General features: G+C 52.0%; 1 protein-coding gene and 2 long non-coding RNA genes across 18 annotated transcripts in view; 1 reads left to right on the top strand and 2 right to left on the bottom strand.

Annotated features, from left to right (window-relative positions):
• Positions 1-1491: 1491 nt before the first annotated feature.
• LOC142077078 (uncharacterized) lies at positions 1492-2092 on the bottom strand. The gene is made up of 2 exons (XR_012671532.1): positions 1925-2092; positions 1492-1773 (listed from the first exon to the last, which is right to left on the bottom strand). It is a non-coding gene; the product is annotated as an uncharacterized LOC142077078 (long non-coding RNA).
• A 3345-nt stretch (positions 2093-5437) lies between these two features.
• LOC142077083 (uncharacterized) lies at positions 5438-10696 on the bottom strand. 2 transcript variants are annotated; one of them, XR_012671536.1, is made up of 5 exons: positions 9864-10696; positions 9616-9739; positions 9122-9244; positions 6919-8764; positions 5438-6270 (listed from the first exon to the last, which is right to left on the bottom strand). It is a non-coding gene; the product is annotated as an uncharacterized LOC142077083 (long non-coding RNA). The 2 variants fall into 2 exon arrangements; XR_012671535.1 differs by having other exon boundaries at positions 5438-8764; positions 9864-10680.
• Positions 10697-10791: 95 nt separating this feature from the next.
• The window catches only part of LOC142077082 (uncharacterized), a 30894-nt gene continuing 25738 nt past the window's right edge, over positions 10792-15947 (top strand). For 6 of the 15 annotated variants that reach the window (XM_075139270.1, XM_075139267.1, XM_075139265.1 and 3 more), the window contains exon 1: positions 10792-10884. The gene's annotated coding sequence lies outside the window, so the exon portion shown is untranslated. Of the gene's footprint in view, positions 10885-12032; positions 12054-15947 lie in introns of all 15 variants that reach the window. The other 9 variants (XM_075139277.1, XM_075139276.1, XM_075139275.1 and 6 more) reach the window with 3 other exon arrangements.

Genomic DNA, 15947 nt, shown 5'->3' with positions numbered 1-15947 from the left:
ACTGCCCCAGGGGTGGAAACACAGCCCTACCATTTGCCATGGACTGATCCACACCGCACTGGAACAGGGTGAGGCTCCGGAACACCTGCAATACATTGATGACATCATTGTGTGGGGCAGCACAGCAGAAGAAGTTTTTGAGAAAGGGGAGAGAATAGTCCAAATCCTTCTGAAGGCCGGCTTTGCCATGAACCAAAGTAAGGTCAAGGCACCTGCACAGGAGATCCAGTTCTTAGGAATAAAATGGCAAGATGGACGTCGTCAGATCCCAATGGATGTGATCAACAAAACAACAGCCATGTCCCCACCAACTAGCAGAAAGGAAACACAAGCCTTCTTAGGCGTTGTGGGCTTTTGGACACTGCATATTCCACATTACAGTCAGATCGTAAGCCCTCTCTATCAAGTGACCCGGAAGACGAACGATTTCAAATGGGGCCCTGAGCAACGACAAGCCTTTGAACAAGTTAAACGGGAGATAGTCCGTGCAGTAGCCCTTGGGCCAGTCCGGGCAGGACAAGATGTAAAGAATGTGCTCTACACCGCAGCCGGGGAGAATGGCCCTACCTGGAGCCTCTGGCAGAAAGCACCAGGGGACACTTGAGGTCGACCCTTAGGGTTTTGGAGTCGGGGATACAGAGGATCCGAGGCCCGCTATACTCCAACTGGGAAGGAGATATTGGCAGCATATGAAGGGGTTCGAGCTGCTTCGGAAGTGGTTGGTACCGAAGCACAGCTCCTCCTGGCACCCCGACTGCCGGTGCTGGGCTGGATGTTCAAAGGGAGGGTCCCCTCTACACATCATGCAACCTGAAGTCCCAGGTAGCAGCCCCAGACTCTTCCAAGGTAGCTAGCTAAGGAGTTTTGTACATGTTCAAGGTAGGTCCATGTATTCTACCTCCCCGTGACTGCTCCCAAGCAGCTCCCAGAGACTTTTGGCCATCTCTGGAGACAACTGAAGTCCTGACTGTCAGCCCCAGACTCCTCCAAAGTAGCTCCCTGAGGAATTTTGTCGATGTAGGAGGCAGGTCCATAGCCGCTAGCTCCCCGGGACTCCTCCCATGCAGCTCTTTGATCATCTTCCTCCCTTGTTCAGTGGCTGTTGGAAGAGGGCTGTGATGCATGGGTGCGGGCTCTGCCCGGTGTTTCTGTCACTGGTGCAGCCAGGGCATGCTGGGGATCACGTGACTCAGGTACACACACACCCCCCACCCCCCCCAGAGGGGCAGCCACCAGCCTGAATGGCCCAAACCTCCCAGCGACCTGCAACTGTGTCACCCTGGAGGAACACTCATGACAGCTCCCTGTGACACCAAGCACCAGTGACCCTTTCTGCCTCCCCTGCGGGAGAGCGGCCTCTCGGCTGTGGTGCGATGCTCGTGCCCTGGGGCGGGAGGTTCGTGACCCAGCCCAGGCAGAGGAGTCCATCGGTCCTCGGGACACAAGGAGCTCGAGAAAGAGATGAATAAAAACACAACGGAGAAGTTGCAAAACAGTGTCGACTTCTTTAATTGTTCGCAACAGTCCTTCACCCCAACAGGGAAGAAGGCTTTTACAGACGGCCATGGCTCTGAGCTCAGCCCAACGTGGTGCTGGAAGCAGGGCCATCTGCAGGGCCTTCTTTCAGGACCTTTTCCATCCGAGGGACCTTTTGCATGGCCACTATGGAAAGGAATTTGCTTTCTGCGGCAAGAGAGGGCAACTGGGCCAATCTGGGACAGGGGCAGGGCACCCGTGGGGACAGTCACAGGCACAGGGATGGCGACAAGGCACCTGCAAGGACAGAGATTGGGGTGGGGACAGTGACGGGGACAGAACTCCTGTGGGGACAGCGATGGGGACATGGCACCTACAGGGATGACACTGGGGTGAGGGATAGGGTCAGAGATGGGGACAGGACACCTGTGGGGACAGTGGCAGTCACCTGTGTGATCTCCATGTGGTCCAACCAGTCCCTGGTCCCCAGCTGCCCGTAGCAATTCCTCCCTTGCATGTAGACTCACCCCTGGTCGTCCATCAGCCCCAGTGGTTGTACCCCACGGAGCAGGCCACGGCCCTGGGGACAGGGTGACAGCGAGGTGACATCGCTGGGGACCCCTCCCCCAGGGCGGCGGGGACCCCCCTAGGAACACCCCCCCTCACCTTGATGGGCAGCCGCAGGGGGATGAGCACGGGGCGGGCAGGGTGCCCCGAGGTTCGTGCCTGCAGGAAGATGCCCCCATCTCTGCAGGAGATCGCGGGTCTCGTGGGGGGAGTTTTTTTGGGTGAATTTAGGGGATTTGGGGAGAATATTTGATGGGAAAAAGAACAGGCTGATTCAGCCGAGCTGGGTCAGGACCATGAGCTGCCTGGTTTGTGGCTGCCAGTCACTGACGAGCAGCATCCGCTTGTCAGCCTCCTTGTGCCCCATGGCCGATGCACTTGTGACCATTGCGTGTGCTTGGCAGCTCCCGCGCGCTGCATTGGTTGGGGTGAGGCAGAGCCAGGACAAGGAGCTGCTGCCCCAGCAGCAGGACGTGCTGCCGCCGCTCCACAAGACCTTCCTGCAGACCATCACGGGGATCTTCAGCCCCTTCGGCGCCATCGCCTCTGTCTGCATCCTGCTGCCCTTGGGCGTGCGCAAGTCCACGCTGTGCTTCCCTGAGCTGCTGAGCAAGTGCTGCTCACTGGTGGAGCACTGAGACCCTGGAGAGCGCCCACAGGGCGAGGACCATCCAGACCGGCACCCACCACCCCAGCGGCATCGCTGGGACTGCCCTAAGGAAGGGGCTCAGACCCCCGACTTCTGGCACCGGGGGGCCGCCCCGATGGAGACCTCACCCTGCACCTTCTGCAAGCCAGACCCGGGAAGCTCTCGCCAGCACAGCGGGACAGCGATGCTGCTTCCTGAAGGAAAGATACGGGTTTTTTTCCCCCTTTCCATTTTTCCCCCCTTCCTGGTCTTGCGGCTGCCCAAGGTGCAGCCAGACAGGGGAAGGAGGGTCCCTGCCTGGCCTCCCTCCCTCAGCATTATTGGGGTGATTTGGGGCTATTTCGCTGTGGCAGTGAGGCAAAGCTGGGCTCTGGAGCTGAGCATGGTGGGACCCGAGGAAGGGCGTGATTGTCCTGGGGCTTTTAAGGGCTTTGCACTGAGCCCTGTCCCCGCGGGAGGGGACGCTGGTTGTGTTCAAGACAAAGGCGTTGCAGCCCTTGTTGTCCTGTGTGTCTGTCCCGGCCCCGGCCCCAGCCCCCCAGGTCTGTCTTTGTCCCAGGGGCTCAGTGCTGCTTTCTGCGTGGGGCCGTGCCCGTGAGTCCTGCAGGGACCCGTCTGTCCTGGCTCCCCTGCCAAAAGGCTCCTTCCCCTGGGCAAGGGGACAGGGGAGTCAGCCCTCCCCATTGTCTCCCCTGCTGGAAGTGACTCAGCCCTGGGGGTGGCTCGGTGCCCTTCGGGGCTCGCCGGCTCTGATTTGGGGCTCAGTGGGGCATTTGCACTTCTCGGGTTCTGTTTCTCGGTGCCCCCTGCGCTCCCTCCCCCTCCCACACAAGCACAGAGCAGTGGCTGCTTTTAATGCAAAAAAACCAAGAGCAAATGTGTCATCAAATCTCTTCTCATGTAAGACCACCCCCCCACCCCCCTGCAACTACACCACTACCCCCCTCACCACCCCCCAATCTCATCTCATGCCTGCTGTGGGTCTAATCCCACGCTCCCACCCCAGTGCTGGCTGCGAGAGCCCTGGGCTTGCTGGGTGGGTTTGCCCAGCTGCTCTTCTGCTTTTTCCCGTTCTTCTGACATGCCAGGCTGGGACATGCCAGGCTGGCGTGGTGGCAGCTCCGTCCCCGCATCCCACCACAGCTCCTGGGGCTCCATCCTGACGGTGGTGCGTTGCTCGAGGCTCAGGACTGCGATGGTGGCCTCGGGGATGCCGTAGTCGGGGGCGAGCAGCTCCGCGGGCGGCGAAAGCGAGCTGATGTTGCAGTGGGGGATGGCTCTGCTGGAGCCACCAGGGTCCCCAGACATGGAGAGGCTGCTGGGACCATCCTGGCTGACCAGGAAGCGACCCAGAAGCATCTCCTTGGGCAGTGCAATGTCACCTGCCGGGTCCCCAGCGGCTTGGATGTGGGGGGCAGCACAGGGGCTGAGGAGGACATCGCTGCCCAGGGGGATGTTGCTGCGGGGATGGCCGCGTCCGAGAGTCTGAGCTGTGCAAACTGCCTCCCCACGTGCTGGTAGCTGGGGAAGCACAGCGGCAGCACCAGGGGGGCTGGGGCCACCGCTCTCCCCTGACGGGTGTGGGGTGCAAGGTGTTGCCGTTGGCCCTGAGGGGTCCCGGGGGCTGCCCAGGCCAGGGGTGTCCCGCAGCCCCTGTGGCCCCACAGGGCAGCACCTGGCAGAGGAGCAGCGCCGTGGCCGGGTGTGGCAATGGCTGGTGGAGGCGGGTTGGTGCTCGTCCACTGGATGTGGAAGACTCGGGGGTCAAAGAAGCAGCTGCATGGAGCCATCTGCAGACCTGCATGGCTGAGGGGGAGCTGTGCCGGGCCGGGGTAACCCTCCAGGGGCACCCGCCGAGCCAGCCCCGATCATCGACGTCCCCCAGCTCTGTGCCTGGCACGTGGGGAGCTTGTGGCCGGGGCACTCCCCGTGGGCTGAGCTGCTGTGTCAGTGGGACAGGGTTGCAGATCAGGGAGGAGACTCGCTTATAGCAGGTGAAATGGGAGACATGGCCATATCTGCTGGGGATGCCATAACTGCTGGGGGTGCCTGGGGTGCCATCCGCGCCGCGGGCGCCCAGGCTGCCGGGAAGGGCTGCTCCTGCCCAGGCAGCGGCACAGGTTGGCTGAGCCAGAGAGAGACACAGGAGTAATGGTCAGTGCTCACCTCCGCTCCTTCCCCCAAGAGCGTCCCTGGGCTGCAGGGGTCAGGGTCGGTCCCTACCTTGGGGGTAGAAGGTTTTGGGACGGACAAAAGGCTGAAGCACCTGGGGCGCCTAGGGGGGCCTGGGGGCTGCACAGTGAGAGCCGCAGGGCTGGCAGCGCCATGGTCCGTTCTGTCTGTTGGCTGCTAAGGACTCTCTGGGGTTGCCGGCTCTGGCCTTCTGTCTGGGGGTCTCCCAGGAGGGAATGCGGGGGCTCCCCGTGTTCCGTCCCGCCCCCAACAGCCTCCCCAGCTCCTCATGAGGAAGGGAAAGCGTTAACCAAAGAGCAACAGTCAGTGGCCCAATGCCCAACGTGAAACCAGCAAGGAGCGGTGTCCCTCAAGCGTCCATACTGGGACCGATACGGTTTAATATCGATGGCATGGATAGTGGGAGTCGAGTGCACTCTCAGCAAGGTTGCAGGTGACACCAAGCTGAGTGGTGCAGTCGGTACGCTCGAGGGAAGGGATGCCATCCAGAGGGACCTGATTGTTTTCTCCAAAACAGAGGCATTTCACATCGCAGAGAGGGGAAAAAACACATAGAAGCAACAAAAACCCCATTTGTTTTTGTAAGAACGATCCAAAATGGAGCAGCCGGTACAGAGCATAGCAAACCTTTCAGGAGAAGAAGTTTCAGGGCGAGTTTTCTGCTCACAAAGCCCCTGGGAAGAAACAGCCTCTGAAGACCCTTTATCCCCTCCTCTGTTCGTACTCAGAGGAATGTCCAGGTTCTGCAGCAGCTGAACCCACTGCTTTGGGGAACACCAGAAACACCCATGACTTTCTCAAACTCTTCATTCCCCATCTGAGAGCCAAGGGATAGGATTTCCTAAAGGTTCTTCCACAGGCACAGCCCTGAAAAATCCCCACTGCTTCTCTACTAGTGCACAAAGAGATTAGGAAAAGTTTCATTTTCAAGTGTACGTAGACCATTTCTGAAATCAGACAAGTAATTTCTAATGAGGAGAAGCCCTTTGCCTTGCATCTGGCAACTGACAGGAGGTGGACCGAGCATCAGATGCCAGAAACGAACGCAGGAACGTCCCACCTTCTTGCCGAGTCACCTCCTGTCTTTTTGGAAGCCGTTAGCTGACACGTGAAGAGCAAGAAGTTGCACGTCAAGTGAAAGACTACTAAAAAAAGCTGTGAAAGAGTAACTTGTTCAGTTCAGAAAGAAAATTGGGCAATGCCGTGTACAAACCACCACCCCACGCACAGGGAAAGCTCGACAAGTCAGATGTGGTACCCAATAACCCCCAAAAATGGCTCTTCACATCAGTTTTCTCTATGTTCAGGTTAGTTCTTTTAGTCAGACACAGAAAGCGAAGTCATTTCTTCTTCTTTTGCTGAAGTAGACTTTTAAGTAGATATTGCTAAAGAATGCAAAAACAACCAAAAAGTTAAATCTGAGGTACTTTCAACCTCAGAAGATGTGTATCACTGAAGCGTTTCTCATATTAGATTCTCTTCTCAACTCTAAGGAGTCCCCATTTTCTCTGCTCCCAAGGTAAACTCCAAAGCTATTTATGGGTTTTCAGAAAAAGGAACATGTAGTTCAGTGCTCAGAGCTATGGAGAAGAGAGAATATTTACAAAACACTATAAAGACAAATAAACTAGAGAGCAACCATTAAAGGAAAAACCTGGCAGCAGAATGAGAAACACAGGTCAAACTGTCCCAAGCACTTAGGCCTCCATCAAGGACCACAAGCCCTGAGGCTGATGATGGCTGTTGGATGAGTTTCCCTCCCCCAGAGGGAAACACCTCTCAGCACACTGTGCTCAGACCAAGGAAGGAAAAGGCAATACAGCCCTACATCTAAAGGCACGCCATTCCCTTCAAAGGTAATTTTTCATTTCTTTAGGTCAACTGCCTGGCCAGTTACAACACCTGCTTATAGGGACTCCATCCACCCTCACCCACGAAAAGCTGTGACGTGCTGAGAAAGTGTGGAGAGTCAGGTGGACTTGGATGCACGCACTGCTACCACAGGTCTAGTTTGTTAACCTGTTTATATTTACCTGTCGCTTTGAAGCTGCCCAAGGGTCAGCATGCCCTTGCTACTGGAGGTTCTTGCTCTGTGTAGGCCTAAGGAAGACACTTCTGGTGATACACTATTTTGAACGGCTAAAACACAGCAGAACACACTGTTTATGACCTGCTGAGAATCGTCCCCCAGGCATATCAGGAACAAAGGCAAAGCTTGAATATTCAAGATGCATTTGAGTTACATTACCGTTAAACATTCACCACTACCAGCCATTTCTCTAAACTGAAGGCTGACAGCAGCGTACAAGGACAGTCTTTTCTGGACACTTCACTCCTGGGTAGAAATCCTAGAGACTTTCTTTAAAGACAGAAATCCAAAGAGCTACCACAAGCTTTTTAAATTAAGCACAGCAAATAAAAAGCAAACAAACAAACAAAAAACAACAGGTAAATCCCTGAGCCACTAATGAGGAACAAAAGGTCTCCCATTAAGTCCGCTACCCCTCACAAAATGGACAAGTGGCTTAACGAGATTCCTGCAAAGAAACTGCGGGTGGAAGATAACCCTGATAACTGCAGCACAAGCGACCAACATGGAAACGGCAGTGCTGACCCTTCTCCTGCTCCTCCTACGAGCTCTTCACCAGTTACGTGAAGAGGCAAAACCAAGGATGACTGAACAGATCTGAGAAGAAGCTGGCCCCCCAAAATTCAAAATGATCAAGAAGTCTATTTGAAATACAGATTCGCACCAACCTCACCCTAAGCACACGTCCTGCCTTGAGGTAGGAGCTAAGGACAGTATGAATTCACCACCACGAGCAGACATGCAAACCCGAAGCAGCCAGAACATGCAGACAAACCTCTACCATTTTTTCAGCCATGTTTCAAGTCACGCCATACTCAACTCAGGACTTCACAAAATGCCACTAAACTTAATGACAGCAGCCTCTTTGCAGGTTGCTTACTCAAAAGCAGAAACCAAAAAGCCACGTACCCTAGGCAAAACCCTTGTCCTTCCGTGCGGTTGGTGTCTTCCCATGACTCTTCCTCAAGGCAGGGGAAATGACTGTGTCTTTGAAAGTCTACACAAACGGAGAAGTACGCTTAGCCTTCCGACAGGGCCCGTTAGTCATCTGGCAGTCGTTCTCCATCGACCGCAAATAATCCACACCTACCTAAAACAGTCCAACATCCATTGGAAATGAGTTGGACGGCAACAGAAGCGACAGCAGCCGACCCGGACAGCCATATTAGACCAGAAATGATGGTTACAAGACAGAAAATGCAAAACAAGTCACCAGAACAGCAAAAAAACAACTAGAAGACACATCATGCACAAACCAGAGTCCCCAGTCCGAACCCTAAAAAGAAAACAAGCTAAAATAGGACCTCCAAAAAACATCCAGAACACACGTGAAGGCATAAAAACCCCAAACAACTCAGGGAAGCCAGGACCAAAAAGCCCAGATACTGTCCATAACAATAACACCCTTTAACCCTAGCCCACTCACACTCTGGCATCCTGTTACCCTACCACCCCATAACCCTAGCACACTGTAAGCCTAGAACCCCATAACCCTGGCACCCAATAACTCTAGCTCTCCCTAAGTGCAGACAGGGGACATGATAACCCTAGAAAACTGTTACCCTGGCACTGCATAACCCTAGAACCCCATAGCCCTAGCATCCTGTAACCCTAGCACCCCATGACCCTAGGACATTGTAGCCTTAAGGTATCAAAACATTGAACACAAACTCCCTGGAGATCTCCGCCAGAGCCTTCAGGTGGCCCCAGATCTCAGACATCACAACTTTGAAGTGGGACAGAGCCACCAGGACATCACCAGCATCCACCTTCACATCATCCGTCATGCCCTGAAAAAGTGCCTGGGTTAAACACTCTCAGGGAGAAAGGCTGAGGCACTCGGGGACTTTGAACCAGCCGGCAATGACCACGGGGCTTCAGCTCATCATTTCTCTGTCAGAGCCACCAGGCAGATGACCCCGTCCACCCTGAGACACCCTTCGGGGCAGCTACGCCCAGAGCCGGGTGGCTGGATACGGCCTTTGCTGTATGGGGAGGTGCTTCCAGGAGCAGGATCTCTCACGGGGGCACTGGGAAATCCTCCTCAGGCCTGGATGCCTGAGAAACATCTTTGTGCTGCTCCATATCTCACCAAAACCAGGGGCGGAGGAAGGCTGCTTTGCTGGTCTCCAAGAGAAACAGCTCACCTGGGCTGCTCTGAGGCTACCGGGCGCCTTTGCTGTCAGGCGGGTCTTGGTGCCGCTCTGCCAACGGCTGTCACCTCCCCACAGGATGCTCTCCGGCACACGGTAGGTATCTTCTCAGTCACCCTGGGGACAAAGATTGGAAGGGAGGGATTGGGTTTGCTTTGCCCCCGTTCCCAGGGTGCCACAACAGAGACCTGCCACCCCCAAATCACGTGGACACCACGTACGAGCTGCAGACGTGGGTCAGGATGGCTGTGGAGCGCAGGCAAGACGTTCTGCTGTGCCCCAGCTGCTGGCAGAAAGCAGAGCTGAAGACAACGGGGGGAAGCCCAGGGCAGCTGGCAGCCGGCGGCGGGGTCTGGCCGGGTGCAGCACCCGCAGAAACGCCCGGATCCTTGAGCCTCAGCCCCGGGGCTGCAGCACGGGGCTGGCACTGGCTGGGGCTTCGCTGGGAAAAACCAGGCGGGGGTGACCCCGACACCCCGCACGCGTACCTGGCCCCAGGATCTGATCGCCTGTCCCTCTGCCCATCGCCACCACGGGATCCAGAAAGCAGCGCCGCCGGCCCTGGCGTGGTCCTGAGCCATCTCTCGATGGACGAGTCTTTAACCAGCAGGCCTAAAGTGAGGAAAAATTGCCCAGAATTAAGCTGTGCTCAAGTTTTTGCTGGCAGCACGTTTTCTGAGCTGCCTGGTGGTGCCGCTCCTGGGGACGGCTCCAGAAACAGGGGGGCTGCCTGTACCTGCAGGCAGGCGGTGGAGTGTGCGCCGCGGCAGTGAGCGGTGGTTTGTGCGGCTGTTGAATGGGGTCGGGCTTCAAACGTGCCCAGTCTGGTATGCCTCGTTCCTGTTGCCTTGCAGGTCGTATTAAGAGCTTAAATAGTATTGTTTTAAAAAAGCAAAACCAACCAACAAACAAGAAAACAGCTGGGCGATTCCACCCGCACCCCCCCGACGGGTTTTTCTTTGCCCTGGCCCTGGCCCCCCTGCAAGGCGATGTTCATCACCAATATTAGGGTGCAGGATTGGGCCCAAGGCAGGGCTTTTGCCGGCAGCACGTATTTTGAGGCTCCCGCTAATGCAGTTCCTGGGCCGTGCTCAGGAAATGGGAGCAATTGCCCAGAACTGGTATTTTTGGTCTTTCTCTGTCCCTCTCGGTCAGGCTCTGGGTCCCCATTTTTTAACTGCTCCCTTTGCACCCGGTAGCCCTTTGCTCTTTTCTTCTTCCTCTTTCTCACTCTGTCTGGCTCCTTGTCCCTATTTTTTCTAAATTCCTCCCTGTCTGCCCCGGCCCTTTCTGCTCCTCCTACGCCTCCACCCTGGAGGCCATCGCTCTTCTCTCCTTCTCTGTCGCCTCTCTCTGTCCCTCTGTCCGTCTCCCGTGCCTCTCCGGCCACGCCACCGCCCTGCCCCACCCCCCCCCGCCGCTCTGCCCCTCTCCCCTCCTCCTCCCGGCTCCACCGGGGCTCCGGACCGGGGGCGGGGCAGCCCCGGGGAGGCGGCCATGGGGCCGGGGGGGGCGGGGCCGGGCTGGGGCCGGTGTCCCCGCAGGGCCAGAGAGCGGGAAGGGGCGCCCCGTGGCATGCTGGGAGAGGGTGTGCACCAGGGCATGCTGGGAGCTGTAGTCCTGGGGCGCGGGGCTGCCCGGCGGCCATGTTGGTTCCCGGGGCATGCTGGGAGCGGTCAGTTCCCCACACTGAGCTTCGCGGCGGCCATGTTGGTCTCGGGAGGCGCAGCCTCTGCTCCAGCTGCGGCTCGGCTGAGGTGAGGGCTGGGGCCGCCCGGGGGTGGTGGGGAAGCGCTCCAAACGGCCCGGTGTGATGGGGTCCCGGTCCGCTGGAGCCGGGCCGGCCGGGGCAGCCCCGGGAGTGACCCGAGAGCTGGGGAGGGGAGGGAGACGGAGACAGACCCCCCCGGGCACAGGCACCGGGCAGCCCGACTCCCAGAGCCCCCCTGAGCCACCCCAGCATTTTTCGTTACTGCAGTAATAGGAGTAGTGTGTTTTTCTGTTAACTCTCCCGGGGCTTTCACTCCAGCTGCCCTGTTCGGGGACTGGGAATATTCAGCTGCCTTGGAAAATTGCCAGCCTGATTATTATTGCTCAGGCCTTGTTTCCCTCGCTCGAAAACACTTCATCTTTAAATGCGTCCTTGCATCGGCAAGATCCAGGCAGTTGGGATTGTTTCCTGCAGGGAGCAGCCTGATGAATCCAGGCTGCTGCCGTTCCGAGGCAGAGCTGAACGCTTCTCCCCGCCACCGGTGCTCGGCCAGTGGTTTGGCAGGTCCAGTCAGCCCGAGCGGGAGCTTGCTGTCCTTGCTCTGCCGCTGCTTTGGCAGCCGCCGGAGGGTGGGAGGGGACAAATGTTCTGGCTTCCCAGCTGGAGTCTGGCGAGTTCGCGGGGTGAGGGGTAACGTGTAATGCGAACCCGGTTTTTTGTGTGGTATTTTCTGGGGATTTTTTTTTATGTTAGATCTCTGGGATTCCTGTGACCTTTAATAGCCACTTGGTGGGATTTAAGCATAGCTTTGAAGTTAAGCACGTGGTAACTGCTACCCTGCGGTGTAGCTGGAATCCCCTTGCGAGCTCCTGTTCCCCCCACACTGGAGAAAGCAAATCTTTTTTTATTTGGTGATGAAAGCAACTCAGGGAGTTGCACTGAAGTGCAGCACCTTTTTTAACCTCAGATCTAAAGTCACACCGGTCCTACCGCATAACGCATGCTTCCCCAAGCTTTCACAAAACGGAAGGGATACATCAAACCGACCCCACAAACATATCCTGTGCTTTTTTTATCTGACCTGGAACATGGGGACATGACCCTGCTGGGCCATCTCTGCCGCTCTGCGTGGGAACCAAGGTGGTGTCTTTACATTCCAGGATAAGGACTTAGCTTTTTTTTTTTTTTTTTAAGTGACTTTAGAGACGTCCTTATGTTGTCCGAAAAGCGGGTTCGTGCCCGGCGTGCAAGTAACCAATTCCACACGCTCAGGAGAGATATTGTTGTATTCAGGCCTGGGTGCTCGGTGGACTTGCCACAAATCAAGCACACCTGGTCTAGTCACCTTTCTGTTTATATCCATGCTTCTCATACATATTTTAAATTTCCTTGTTACATATTCATTACATTTCCGAGAACTAATTATAATATTACATCATCTTAAACACATGCGCACTAAAACCTTTAGGGTCTTCTTGGGGGTCTCGGGTGGTCTCTGGTGGTCGGTAGGGTAGTGAACTCTTCATGAACTTATTTCCTCTTTACCTTATAGGGTCGCAATTTGTCCCTGAGCCATGCTTGGACCACGTCTGTTTATAGTTTCCATAGCTAAAATTAATTATCACTACTTCTAAAACACACACCTGTTAGTTACCTAACTTCTAAGCAACAAGTCTTCATTGTTTAAAATTACAGAAGCGAGCAATATAGAATCCACAACAAACTAAACTATCTATCACCATAGTGTTCTTAAATTAAAACATATACATCTTGATCTCCTCCAATCAAACACCCACTCAGTAGCTTCATCATTCTGGTTTCTTATTAACTGGTCTTTTAACCCAGTTCTGGGTGAGGGCTATACACAGGATGATAACACTTTGAAGATTAATGTTGATTAAGATTAACATTAACAATTCCCCCCTTTGAGACTTATGATGTTAAGCATCATGAGTCTCACAATACTTATTTTCTACAAAAAGATACAAATTGAATCATACAACATATAATCATAACTAAAATAACGATCAGTACCACAAACAAAAATAATTGTTTAAGCCAATTTAAATTTGGAAGCCACGAGAACAACCAAGAAAAATCTAAATCCTTCCCGTTCTTTAAACCCATATGCCAAATCTTTTATTTGTTGGATTTTCTTCTCTACTAACTGTAAATTATCACTCAAATTAAAACAACACATTCCTTTAAATTCTTCACAACCATGATTGTGTCTTAAAAGTAAATAGTCAATTGCAGCCCTGTTTTCAAGTGTGGCTTCTCTTATTTGTGTCATTTCCATACCAATAGTCGAAAGTGCTTGGGAGGTATAATTTATACCTTTTCCTACCAAACAAGAACTATACATCCCTCCCACAAAATTCTCGGCTGCAATACAAAAGGAAGACATGTTGGTTACTTCTCGGGCTAAAAGTTCCCAGATATTTTGATTTCTATAACAAAAATTGAGAATCAATCTGACTGATCGTTATTATTAACAACAACACATTCCACATCTTCCCTCTCTCTCTAATTTAATTCTGTTCAAAATCAAATTGTTACACTAATTTAGCAGCATCTCCAGTATCTCATTGAACACGCCGCAAAGTTAACTTCAATGGTTCCTTAAATACAGATGTCCACAGTCCAGGTGGAATTTTCTTAATCCTCGTATAATGAATCCAAGAATCTATTCCTTCCAGTTTCACAGCAGTGTTTGTTGTTAACAGCACCTGGAAAGGTCCTTTCCACTTTTCTCCAAGAGGGTCATCCTTCCACATTCGCAAATAAACTTGATCCCCTGGATTAAATGAGTGTACTGGAAATTCAAGAGGTAAAGGTGTCTTCAAAGGGACATACTTATGCAAAGAATTCAACACCTTACTCAAAGATAAAAGATATTCAGTTAATACTTTTTCTCCTGTTACATGCATTTGTTTAGATCTTCCTGTTAGATTAAGGATCATAAGGTTTACCATACAAAATTTCAAATAAACTTACTTTTTCTCTAACTCTCGGGGTCACCCTAATTCTTAACAAGGCAAATGGTAAAGCTTCAATCTATTTCCACTGAGCTTCTGGATATATTTGAGGAATTTGTTTCTTTAATATTTGGTTCTTCACATTTTTAATAACCTCTGCTACAAAATGTGGGCCTCTATCAGAGGACATTTCTAAAGGGACTCCAAACCTTGAAATTATTTCTTTCAACAAATGTTTCACAACCTCTTTTGCCTTGTTGGTTCGACACGGGAAAGCTTCCGGCCATCCAGAGAAGGTATCTACCAATATCAATAGATATCGGTATTGGTTACATCGCGGTAACTCTGAAAAATCTATTTGCCAATACTCACCGGAAGTTATGCCTCTTTTTACCTCTCCAGGAGGGGGTCGGATTTGTATTTTCGGATTGTTCCTAAGACAAATCTCACATTTATTACTCACACTTTTAGCAATCAATAACATTTTGGTTCCTATCGCATATCGTCTTACTGATTCCACCATTGCCTCTGCTCCCATATGTGTTTCAGCATGGGTTTTGACCATTAATTTCTTCATAATTTCAGGGGTTACTATACATTGTCCATGTGAAGTTATCCACCATCCTTGATCATTTTTCTTACAATGTAATAGCATAGCTAATTTATTTTCTTTCTCACTATAATTTGGGGATTCCACCTGAATTTCTTTTGATGGAATTAAAACATAAATCATAGTATTTAATGCTACACGTTTAGCAGCCTCATGTGCTTTTCGATTTCCTTGTATTACTTTTGAGTCCCCTTTTTGATGAGCTTTACAATGAATCACCGCAACTTCTTTAGGTTTCTGTACTGCTTCCAACAAATTCAAAATCTCGGTTCCATATTTTAAAGGGGTACCGCTAGCAGATAAAAGTCCTCGCTCCTTCCATATTGCTCCATGAGCATGCACAACTCCAAAAGCATATTTAGAATCTGTATAGATGTTAACTCTTTTACCTTTAGCCAAATTTAAGGCTTTTGTGAGGGCTATAATTTCTGCTTTCTGGGCGGATGTATTTGGAGGTAATGCTTTTACTTCTCGATCTTCAGTTAAAGTTACCACGGCATAACCAGCCCTCCTTTCTCCTTTTACAACAAAGCTGCTTCCATCAGTAAATAATTCTTCATCCGGAGTTTGGAGAGGGCCATCTTTCAGATCTGGCCTGCTGGCATACACCTGTTCGATAACTTGTAAACAATCATGGTTAAGATCACTCTCTTTTTCACTTGACATTAAAGAGGCAGGATTTAAAATTGTACTCACTTTCAAAATGATGTCGTCTTGTTCCACTAACAAAGCCTGATATTGTAACAAACGACTAGGGGTTAACCAATGATGTCCTTTTTGTTCCAGTACTGCAAGTACCGCATGCGGGACATGAACCGTTCTTTTCTGTCCCAATGTCAATTTTCTAGCTTCTTGAATGATGAGAACTGTTGCCGCAACTGCCCGCAAGCAGCTAGGCCATCCTGAGCTTACTTTATCTAATTGTTTGGAAAAGTAAGCCACTGGTCTTTTCCAGTCTCCCAAAAGTTGAGTCAAAACCCCCATAGCTACATGTCTCTTCTCATGAACAGATAGCTCAAAGGGTTTGGTCAGATTTGGAAGTCCTAAAGCTGGAGCTTTCATTAAAGTCTGTTTAATGTCATCAAAACTTTTTCGGCACTCTGGAGTCCATTCTAACAATTCTTCAGGGCCTTTGGTTGCCTCATACAGTGGTTTTGCCATCAAACCATAATTTGGAATCCAAAGGCGACACCATCCAGCCATTCCTAAAAATCCTCTCAAGTCTCTTTTAGATTGAGGGGGTGCCATCCTGCAAATGGCTTCTTTTCTACCATTTCCCAATCTTCGCTGTCCTTGGGAAATCTCAAACCCCAAATAAATTACAGTTTGTTTTGCAATTTGTGCTTTCTTCTCTGACACCCTATACCCGGCCATTCCCAAAAAGTTTAGGAGGCTAACAGTCTTTGCTTTGCAGATCTCAGTAGTATCTGCTCCCAATAGGATGTCATCAACATATTGAAGGAGGGTGATTTGATCTTCCTTACCGGACCACTGTTCCAGTTCCTTATTCAGAGCTGCTCC

Source organism: Calonectris borealis, unplaced genomic scaffold, assembly GCF_964195595.1.
Source record: "Calonectris borealis unplaced genomic scaffold, bCalBor7.hap1.2 HAP1_SCAFFOLD_146, whole genome shotgun sequence".
NCBI lineage: Eukaryota > Metazoa > Chordata > Aves > Procellariiformes > Procellariidae > Calonectris > Calonectris borealis.
The sequence above is the reverse complement of the archived record's forward strand: the minus strand, read 5'-3'. Positions and strand labels throughout refer to the sequence as shown.